Below are 11,320 nucleotides of genomic sequence, written 5' to 3' on the forward strand. Positions count from 1 at the left end.
CCACTGTGCCACTGCCTGGTCAAGCCCTTTCTTCTTTTTTTTTTAATTTAAAATGTTTTCCATTGATTTTGGGAGGGGAGGAAGAAACATCAGTTCCTTGTTTCACTTGAGTTGTTCTGTTTAGTTGTATACTTCCTGCTCAGACTAAGGGTTGAACCCACAACCTCTGGCATACTAGATCGACACTTTATCCTCTGATGTACTCAGGCAGGGCTTCCCTATGTTCTGCCTGTGTTTTGCCACTGGCCAAAGATAGAAGCAGTCACAGAAGTATACAACAGAGAAACTTTCCAGCCTCAGCTTCCTACCCATAGAACCAAAATGGGGAATTGTGGGAAACTGGAAAGTACTGGGGAGGTTGTGGAGAGAAAAGAGCTCTTTCATAATTTTATAGGGAAATCGCATCTTTATTATATGCGGCTTAAGTGTCTGTTTGTCGCCGATAGCTTATTGGTTGCTTGCGTAACTGTACTAGCCAATGGGGTGAAGTTGCCACGGCTGAATGCAAATTGAGCGGGTCAGGGGGAAGGTGAACATTTGTTTGCATTGGCAATCATCTGTTTTACATAAAAACTACATCGTAATGTAATTTCTTTAGAGGTTCTCCAATTGAAAAATAATGTCATAATAGCTAAGTCTTTGACTGGCTCCTCTAAAGGTGAAATACATGTCATTCCAAGAATTGATTTGGCTCCATCTCAAACAGTGTTGCCGTTTCAATTGAGACTAGACAATTTCCTGTAAAACTTGCCTTTGCTATGACCATCAATAAGTCTCAGGGCCAAACGCTTAAGCGTGTTGGCATTTTTTTACCTGAGCCTGCATTTGGACATGGTCAACTTTATTGTTGCCTGTTCAAGAGTTCGTGAAAGAACGGACGTAAAATTAAAAAAATAATTGATAGTCCTCTGCAAGGCGAGCTTAAAAATGATGGAAAGATCTACACAAGAAATGTTGTGTATAAACAGATCTTTGACATGTGAATTAACATTTTATTATTTAAATCACCTTTATTTATTGAGCTAGAGGTGGCTCTTAAGAAATGTACCGCCAGTGGTTTCCTTCATTGCACTCTACTTTAAGCAATTAAGCAAGTAGAAGGGGGAAACCCCGTGGGGCACTAAGCAAAGGGGCATCCTTGCCGCCGGCCCTGGGTAATTCAGTTTGAATTAGCAGACACCTTTGCACAAATCATTTTAATTACAATTTATAATATCTAGAACAGCGGTCATTTCGTATGACCACCGGGCTTTCTAGTAAAGTTGTATTTGAATTTCTGGGATTACCACTGAGCAGTGCACACATAGATCTGATCAGTGACTTTAAGAACCAAACTAACAGACCGACCCTCCACCAGGTCCCATGTGACCACTGAGTGGTACTTTTTCAGAATTTATCCAAATGGCACTGCAAACATTTGAACCACAGCTCACAGAAGGCAGGTTGAGCCTGTGGCCTGAACCTAAGTAGGTCTATTGCCTAAAATAAAAATATGTACATGCTCCACAGGATTTAAACAAGACCTAGAATCTCCTTGCATAATATTTTAAATTTCCAGGAGACAATTCAAAATTACTTGGTGTATGAAAAACCAAGAAAATCTCAACTCACATATGAAAAAACAAACACAACCAGATTGACACAGACGTTGGAATTATCTTTCAAAGACTTTAAAGTAGCTAGTGTACAAATTCTCCAAGTAATCACAGACGCTGTTGAAACGAGTTGAAAGTTAGCAAACTTTTTACATGCAGGGCCCTGCAGTAAAGTATTTTAGGCTTTTTAAGCCACATGAGTCTTTGTAATATCTACTCAGTTTTGTGAAAGCATCCACAGATAGCCATAGACAATACATAAACAATGGGTGTAAACTGTTTTCTATGAAAACTTCATTTGTGGGATTTGGCCTGAAGACCATAGTTCACCAAACTCTGGACTATAAAGTTTTATAGATAGTCTATATAGTGTTTTCTTTTTCTTTTTTTTTAAAATCTAATTGCTCTATCAATTACCAAGAGCAGTGTCTTAAAAATCTTTCACTGTGATTGTGGGTCTGCTTATTCCTTCCCTTAGTTCTGTTAGTTTTTCTTAAGGTATTTTGAAGCTCTGATATTAAGTACATAAACAGTTATAATTGTTATGATTTTCAATGATTCTGATCTTTTATTTGTCTTGATATTTTTATCATTATGAAATTTCTATCTGTGATGATATTCTGTCTTAAAGTTTATTTTGTCAAATATTAAATAGCCATTTCAGATTTTTTTTAATATGGTAAAGACATATAACATTAAATTTACTATCTTAGTCATTTTTAAGTGTACATTTTAGTGTGTTAAGTATTTTTACACTATTGTGCTACCAATATTTAGAACTGTTCCATCTTGTAAAACTGAAACTCTACATCCATTATACACTAATCTCCTCCTCCCCACTGCCCTTGAAAACTGCCTTTCTACTTTCTGTTTCTATGAGTTTGAACTAGTTTAGATACTTCATATCAGTGGAATCACACAATATTTATCCTTTTTTGACTGGGCTATTTCACTTAGTGTAATGTTCTTGAGGTTTATCTATGTGGCAGCATGCATAGAATTTTCTTCTTTTTAAATGCTGCATAATATTTCACTGTATGTATATACCAAATTTTCCTCGTCTATTTGTCTGTCAATGGACATTTGGGTTGCTTCCATACCTTGGCTACTTTGAATAATGCTGCAGTGGACATGGGTGTGTAAATATCTCTTTGAGATCCTATTTTAAATTATTTTGAATAAATACCCAGAAGTGGGATTGCTGGATCATATGGTAATTCTATTTTTAACTTTTTAAGGCACCTCCATGCTGTTTTCCATAGTTGGCTGCACCATTTTATAGTCACACTAACAGTACACAAGCATTTTAATTTCTCCATATCCTCACCAACACTTGTTACTGTCTATTTTTTATTTTTCTAATAATAAATGATTATGAGCATGCTTTCATATGCTGTTGGCCACTTCAGAATTCTTCTTCTTTGTCTTTGCATGGTATAATTCTTTTCATCCTTTTACTTCAACCTATTTGTATCTTTTTAGTTAAAGTTCTTTTTTTTTTTTGGTATAATTATATAATTGGGTATTGTTTTTGTTTTGTTTTGAATATAGTCTGACAATCTCTGTCATTTAATTGTCATGTCTGGTGTATTTATATTTAGTGTAGTTATTGATATTAAAGTGTGACATCTTTTAGGAGTCAGAGGGCAGAATCTGGTAGGCAGCACATGGCCCCGTTAAAAAGTCTATGTCCTAGCCTGACCAGGCTGTGGCACAGTGGATGGAGCATCAGACTGGGATGCGGAGGACCCAGGTTCGAGACCCTGAGGTCAACAGCTTGAGCGCGGGCTCATCTGGTTTGAGCAAAGCTCACCAGCTTTGACCCAAGGTCGCTGACTTGAGCAAGGGTTTACTTAGTCTGCTGAAGGCCCACGGTCAAGGCACATATGAGAAAGCAATCAATGAACAGCTGGGGTGTCGCAACGAAAAACTGATGATTGATACTTCTCATCTCTCCTTTCCTGTCTGTCTATCCCTCTCTCTGACTCTCTCTCTGTCTCTGTAAAAAATAAAATAAATAAAATAAAAAATAATTTAAAAAAAGTCTATGTCCTAATTCCTGGAACCTAAGAATATGTTACTTTACATGTCTAGTGAGATTCTGCAGATGTGATTAAGTTTACCTACCTTAAAATAGGGAGGTTATTTTGGATAATCTGGGTAGGCTCAATCTAACCACATGATTTCTTAAAATTAGAGAACCTTTCCAGGCTGAGTCAGAGATGAGACAGAAGAAGGAGCAGATCTGAAGCATGAAAGGGACTCCACCTAAAGCTACTAGCGTTGAAGATAGAAGAAGAAAGCCTTAAGTCATGGAATGCAGCAGTGACCCATAGGTTTTTGGAATGACCCTCAGCTGACAGCCAGCAAGAAGGCAGGAAACTTAGTCCTACCACCACAAGGAACTGAAATCTGTCAATAACCTTCATGAGCAGGAAACATATTCCTCTACAGCAGGGTTCCCCAACTACGGCCCCCTGAGGCCATTTATCTGGCCCCCCGCCGCACTTCCGGAAGGGGCACCTCTTTCATTGGTGGTCAGTAAGAGGAGCATAGTTCCCATTGAAATACTGGTCAGTTTGTTAATTTAAATTTACTTGTTCTTTATTTTAAATATTGTATTTGTTCCCATTTTGTTTTTTTACTTTAAAATAAGATATGTGCAGTGTGCATAGGGATTTGTTCATAGTTTTTTTTATAGTCCGGCCCTCCAACGTCTGAGGGACAGTGAACTGGCCCCCTGTGTAAAAAGTTTGGGGACCCCTGCTTTACAGCCTCGAGAAAGGAACACAGCCTGTCAACATATTGACTTTGGTCCAAGGAGACCTTTACCAGAATTCTGACCTCCTAAACCAAAAGATAATAAATCCGTGTTGTTTTAAGCCACTAAGCTCCTGGTGGTTTGTTATGGCGGCAATAGAAAACTACAACACGTATTTGGAGGTTCATTCTCTCCATGGATTTCTCCCTGGGTTGTCCCCCTTAACTTTTTTAAAAAGAGTTTATTTATTGATTTTAGAGAGAGAAAGCAGAGAAGAGGAGCAGGAAGCATCAACTCACAGTTGCTTCTCTGTGCCTGGGGTTTTGAACCTGCAACCTCAATGCTCCAGGCTGATACTTTATCCACTGAGCCACCACAGGTCAGTCTCCTCTATAACTTTTCAATTCTACTTGTTCAAACTCTGTTTTCTCTTCCATTTAAGCCAGTCAGTCTGTGGCTCTCTGCAATTAGAGCTGCGCAGGGTTTGGGGTTGCCCTCAGGTGAAAAGCCACAAACTCCCAAATCTCAATTTCCATTCATCTTTCAAGGGCGCCTTTGTTTGGTCAATATCCAAGGTCTTCAAATTACTCCTTTTTAATGTTTGCTCAGATGTTATCATTTATACCTGAAGTAAGGTTAGCCCACTATTACCAAAACGTAGAACCTCATTATACCCTTCTGCCTACCTGTATATTTGCAATTTTCTATCATTTTAAACAGAAAAATGAAAAAAAAAAAATAGGTCGTGACCATACCTTAAATTTTCTCATTCTCAATAATCTGGAGGTAAAAATCAAGTTTCCCTCTCTTAACATGACACTTTAAAAAGTAAAAGGAGTAAAAAGGAAACTTTTTAAAACTTTTGATGAGGTGGTTGGGAGAAGAGCCTCAACCTTAGCTACTAGGCAGGAAACCTTCATTTGTTCCACCACATACAGTTCCTCAAAGTCACCAGCAGGGGGAAAAGTAGTTTTCTGTATCCGAGGGTTCCCTGCGCCTCGCCGCGAATTCCCTAACCAAAGGGAAAGAAGGGAAGAGCGCCGGGGAGATCTCGGTCAGTGTACGGCGGGAACTGGCCTAGAGGGGTCACCAGACCGCAAAGACCCCGCGAAATAGAGTACACCTATTCCCAGCAGCTGCCCCTATCGAGACACACGGGAGAACTTGGCTGGAACTCCCTGCTGACCCCTCAGCCCCGCATTCACCGCCGCAGCAGCCGACAGCCTCCTCCAGAGCGGCCGCAGCGGCGCAGGCAGGACGGGCACTCCTAGGTGCGGCTCCGCCGGCGACCAGGTGAGCCCGAGTCCGAGCGTGAGCCAGGTGAGCGAACGCCCGATTCCGCGAGTGACCAGGTGAGACCGCGTCCGGGTTCGCGACGGAACCAGGTGACCCCCGCGTCCAGCCACTCGAACATCGTGGTCTGAGTCGGGACACGGGACTCGAGCAGTCAGTGGGCAAAATGGGTTGAAGCGGAGAGCGAAGCCAATTGTGATTCAGGATACGGGCCCGGGCTCAGCTGTGTCCTGCAGGGCTGGGGTCGGGAGATCAGAAAGGACCTTCTTCTACCAAGTGCGTTCATCGCGTTAGCCTTAAAAAGAAGTCATGCTAATGAGATGATGTGTGGGAGGGGCGGGAGAGTGGTCATTTTCCTAGTGTTGAACACGAATCATTTTCTGGAGGACCTTGGCTGAACCGTTTATTTTGTAACCAGGGGTAGAACCTGGGTCTGTGCCCCTGAGTTTTGAATGACTGCGTGGGTAAATGATATGAGCGGCAGACGGCAAGAAATAACCAGCACTTAAGGGGTATTTTAAGATTGAAAGTCAGTGGATGCTGAAGCAGTGAGAGAGAGGAAATAGCAAAAAAGCAGAAAGATAAGAAAAGATATGGGAAGTGAAAAAAAGAAAGAAAGAAAGAAAGAAACCGCGTGGACAGAGAGCCTGGTGGATCCCACAGCTCAGTGGGCTGCAGAGGTCAGGGGCAGAGAGCTGATCGGACTGACACCTGTGGGGGGCGGAGGAGGCGCAGGGGTTGGGGGAGAGATGTGATGGGGGAGAGCGTGCCCCTGAACAGATCGCTGGAATCCGAGGTCATTAGTGAAGAATCCATTGGTTGTCGCTGGTATTTTAAGGTTATCATGGTAGGAATGAAAACGTATGCAATGTGTAGGCAACAAGTTTTCTTTTGACAAATGATCAAATAAGATGCAAACATTTAATTGGATTAGGAGATAAGTTGTAAAGAGCTGTGATTTTCTATACCCTGATGCACATTCCAAGATTCTCTAGAAAAGCATTTAGTGTAAATAGACTTTAAAATTAAAGTGTTGCAGAACAGCGCAACAAATTGTTATTATTGTCTTAATGATACTGTATATAGCAGCCCTAGTACTCCAATTACGCAGGGGTGGGCAAAAATAGGCTTACAATAGTGAGAATGCAAAACAGTTTATTCTTGTATCATTATTTATTAATTACTGTATTATTTGTTTGTATTACAACTGTAAACCTACTTTTGCCCACCCCTGTATTTAAGTACATTTCAAGAATGTGTTCATTTGTTTTTAGATAGCTAACTACTAGTGTAAAAATAAACAGAAATATAAAATACTCCAAGAACTTGAAATCTATGCAAAAGTCTAATAAAATATTTGCCAAACCCTGCACAAAAATGAGTGAGACAATAACATAGCGAAATTCAGCTGCTTTTCAAAAGAAATATTTTATGCTACGATGCTGCCATTTCCCTGTCCCTGTACTTGACAGTTGAGGGGCAGTCAGTCATTGCATGTGTGCACCTCCACCCCCAGTAAGGCTGAGGATACCAGACTGTCCTAGGGTTTTTCTATGCACACCTGAAAAAATTCTATTTTTGTGTTTTAAAACTTGCCTGTTTATTTGGTGTTTTAAAAATTTTGGAATGGGGAGGAAACGGAAGGCAATGTTTCCATGAATCAGACATGAAACCTTAATTCTTGGAGAGGGATTGTTGACAAATGGGAAACAGTAACTGAGGGGAGGATGTGGTGGCCCCGTTTGTGTGGTGTGCACTCTTTCTTCCTAAGTAGTGGGGAGTTCAGAACAGGCAGTCAAGCTTAGTTTTGGCTAAAAGAAATTAAAAATAAATTTTTCAGGAAGTGTTTATATGGGAATATTAGGTAGCCTCTTAACACTTTCTTCTAAGCCCTCAGGGGTTGACTCCTAGCGTCTTAGAGGCAAAGTACTGTCACTAAACCTTCACCCTGAACCTTGCTTTAGTATATTTTATCTGATTCTAATGGAACTTAGCAATTAATCAGAATATGTGCCATTAGTTATATAGTCATATTTTTAAAAAAACAGGAAATGTGCTGTAGGCTATGTGATTCTTTCTGTTAGTTGTTCATATTTCATATTTGAGCCTATGGAAACAGGTAAAACCAAATAACCATTGCTTCAGTAAGATAGAAGTCTAAGGTTTTTGTTTATTTTAGTGTTAATCTTTTTATTTTATTTATTGATTTGAGAAAGGAGAGAGAGAGAGAGAGAGAGAGAGAGAAGGAGGAGCAATTTATAGTAGTCGCTTCTGGTATGTATCTTGAATGGTCAAGCCTGGGGTTTCAAACCGGGACCTCAGCTTTTCCAGGTGGATGCTTTTTCCACTGCACCACCGCAGGTCAGGCTGAAGTGAGGTCTAAGGTGTTTTTTTTTTGTTTTTTTTTTTAATGTATAAACATTCTAGAAATAGGCGGTTCCTTGCTGGTATAACAGCTACTCTATCTCCCCAGGAACCTAAGTTTCCTTTTTCTTTCTGGTATTCTCAGTGTGTAGCTTACATCTTCCAGGTTGCCTTATGGTTGCAATATGACTGCTGAAATTCAGTCATCACACCCACATTCTAGGCAGGAACAAGGAGGAAAGGGGCAAGGTAGCTGAGTAAGATTTAACAACTTCCACTTCAATTTCATGGTAGAGTGCCTGCAAAGATAGCTGCTCATAATCCTTATATGCTCATGTCACTTTTCCTATCAACGAGTGGAGTCTATTTCTTTTCTCTTTGATTCAGGCTGGCCCTATGACTTGCTTTGACCAATAGAAAGCATTGCAAAGCCTTACTAGGCCTTGCTCCTTCTGTTTTTACCACCTGGGGAGCCAGCTATCATGCAAATAGGCGTGGATTACATTACTGAATATGAATAACCCTGTGAAGAGAGCCCTGGCCAGTCCCCAGCTATTCCAGCTGCCCCAGCGGAGGTTTCAGTCATGAGCTTGAAGCCATCTTGGATGTACCAGCCCCAACTGAGAGCTCCAGTTGACACTACATGGAACACAAGAACCAGCCAGCTAAGCCTAGCAAATTTAAAGAGTTATCAGAAATGATAAATCATTGCGGAATTGTGCTGAAACACAATCAGTTGGCCCCCTGCTCCAAAATGGCAGATGGCCAAGAAATGAGATTCAGTAATCGGTCCTTTGGCCCCACTGGATATGTGAACACTACTCATGGTAGCCATGACTGTTACTGTTTCAACTTGCATAAGTGGCTCTGTACTTTTCTTTATGGAACTGATCTTGAAAAATTAGCTATCAATCAAGTGATAACTTTCCCATAGATGTCTGTCATAAGAATTTTATGCCACTGAAAACTTTATTTTCACTAATGTTACTACACATAAAAACTTCTTTTACAATACTGCAAAACATTTTTTCAAAATTATTAATTGAGAGGAACATTGTCTGATTAAGTTGGCTGCAAATGACACCAGAATGTTACCCTCAATTAGACCTCAGTTCAACAACCTCAGTACTTGAGTTCTGGCTAAGAAAGAATTCAGAACTAAGACTCAAATACAAGAAGAAGTTTATTTAAAAAGTCAGAGAAGTAGCCCTGGCCAGTTGGCTCAGCGGTAGAGCGTCGGCCTAGCGTGCGGAGGACCGGGGTTCGATTCCCGGCCAGGGCACACAGGAGAAGCGCCCATTTGCTTCTCCACCCCTCCGCCGCGCTTTCCCTCTCTGTCTCTCTCTTCCCCTCCCGCAGCCAAGGCTCCATTGGAGCAAAGATGGCCCGGGCGCTGGGGATGGCTCTGTGGCCTCTGCCCCAGGCGCTAGAGTGGCTCTGGTCGCAACATGGCGATGCCCAGGATGGGCAGAGCATCGCCCCTGGTGGGCATGCCGGGTGGATCCCGGTCGGGCGCATGCGGGAGTCTGTCTGACTGTCTCTCCCTGTTTCCAGCTTCAGAAAAATGTAAAAAAAAATTAAAAAAAAAAGTCAGAGAAGTAAAAGAAGTGAGCCACCTGGGCTGCGTGGGCTCAGGAAACAAATTACAGAGGCAAAGTAGGGCCCTTGGAATTTAGGAGAAGGAAAGCAAGGATGGATATATGGGCTGGAGGAGGTTAAGGCTCCCCGTGTGCTTCAGAGAGCACGTGCTCTGGGGAAAGAAAGCATGGAGAAAGGTGTGGGCATGCTTGAGAGAGCCTGGCTGGGTCTTTAGTCCTAAGGGCTGTTAAAGGTAAGGATTTGGGGAAGGTCCCAGGGGAGGATCTCAATAAAATAGTCATCTGCTTTCCAGGTGTGTCCTTTCAAGTTTGTGGTCTCCACTGATCGGGTCAGCATCACGGCAGGGGGTCATTAGTTATGCAGCTGGTCCTGATGTCCGCTGTGGCATTGCCCTCCTGGCCTTGTTGCCTTTCTGGGCCTGGAGCTGAAACACAACTGAAGCCTAGATGTTATCTCTAGCTTGACCAACACTGTCTCCATGGTCAGTAGACCCACGGCTTTGTTCCTAAGATTACTCATTGAAGGTCAGAACCTCATTGTCCTGGGAACTTCATGCTTAAGGGAGCTGTCATGCAAGGGCTTGTATGGGAGTTTGTGAGGCTATTCTTCAGTCCCCTTGTTCCTCCTGTAAGAGGGTCTACTGCATAACTAGTGATATGAAAGGTCAGGGGGTCTAAAACACATGACCAGCAATATGATAGGGGAGGAAAGGTCACCCCTGGGTGGGGGTGGGGGTGAGGTTCCTACCCTACAATTGTCCATTGCGAGGCACCTGTGGCTTTCCACCCTGGTGATTTTCTGTTTTCTGTTCTTGGCCCGTTGTTCCTACTCTACCCATGCCGGTCTAACTGCCTCCTACAGTTATATACCAGGTGTAACCAAAAGTCTCTTCATGTGGTTTTGCTTTGTCTGAGGGGAGTGGGAGGTTGGGAGTGTGTATTTCTATGCTCCTGTCACATGATCCCTCATTGTTGCTTTTGGATGGGACTTAGGCTTCCTTGAACCAAAGGCAACTTGAGAGAAAAATCAGTGACATTTGGGTGACTTTGAAAACATATTTGTAATTTGTTCTAGGCTGTGCCTTAACCAAAGGTACATGTAAGCTTCCCTGTAGGGAGGGTTTTTAAATTTTTGTCAAGTGGATTCTATTATAATTGCTTATTTCATAGCTATGGGCAGGGATGCTACAAGTTGTTGATGCATTTACTTGATACTTTTTAAAGTGTTTATAGTGAGGACAGGTTTGCCATTCTGCTTATGATGTACCTTTCAAAGTATTGCTTGCATTATGTATTACTTCCATAAAAACAAAATTCTCACACAAGACTATTTGCCTTTCCTAGACTATCAAGGATTATATAAATGTAGGTGTCACATAATTCTTTTTCCCCCACAATAATTCTTTACATTAGACATACCTTTACTTGGTTATGACATATCTTTTTATAACACCTGGCGGGTAGGTAGTACCACATGCAGAAATTGATGATTGATTTTGTGAGCCTGAGGCTGACACAGGCTTTACACCCTCTGGTCACATCTCAGTGCAGTCTGTTGATATGAGGCAAGGAAAAGAATCACTTTTCCTAAAACAATTAATTTTTACTTACTTACAAGGTAATCTACCCCTACCCTGGAAAAGTAGGCAACAACAGCTAAGAATCTCACACTCTCCTTACAGCAATTTTCCGGGCATTAACAAACACAC

This window comes from Saccopteryx leptura, chromosome 11 (genome assembly GCF_036850995.1).
Source record: "Saccopteryx leptura isolate mSacLep1 chromosome 11, mSacLep1_pri_phased_curated, whole genome shotgun sequence".
Classification (NCBI taxonomy): Eukaryota; Metazoa; Chordata; class Mammalia; order Chiroptera; family Emballonuridae; genus Saccopteryx; species Saccopteryx leptura.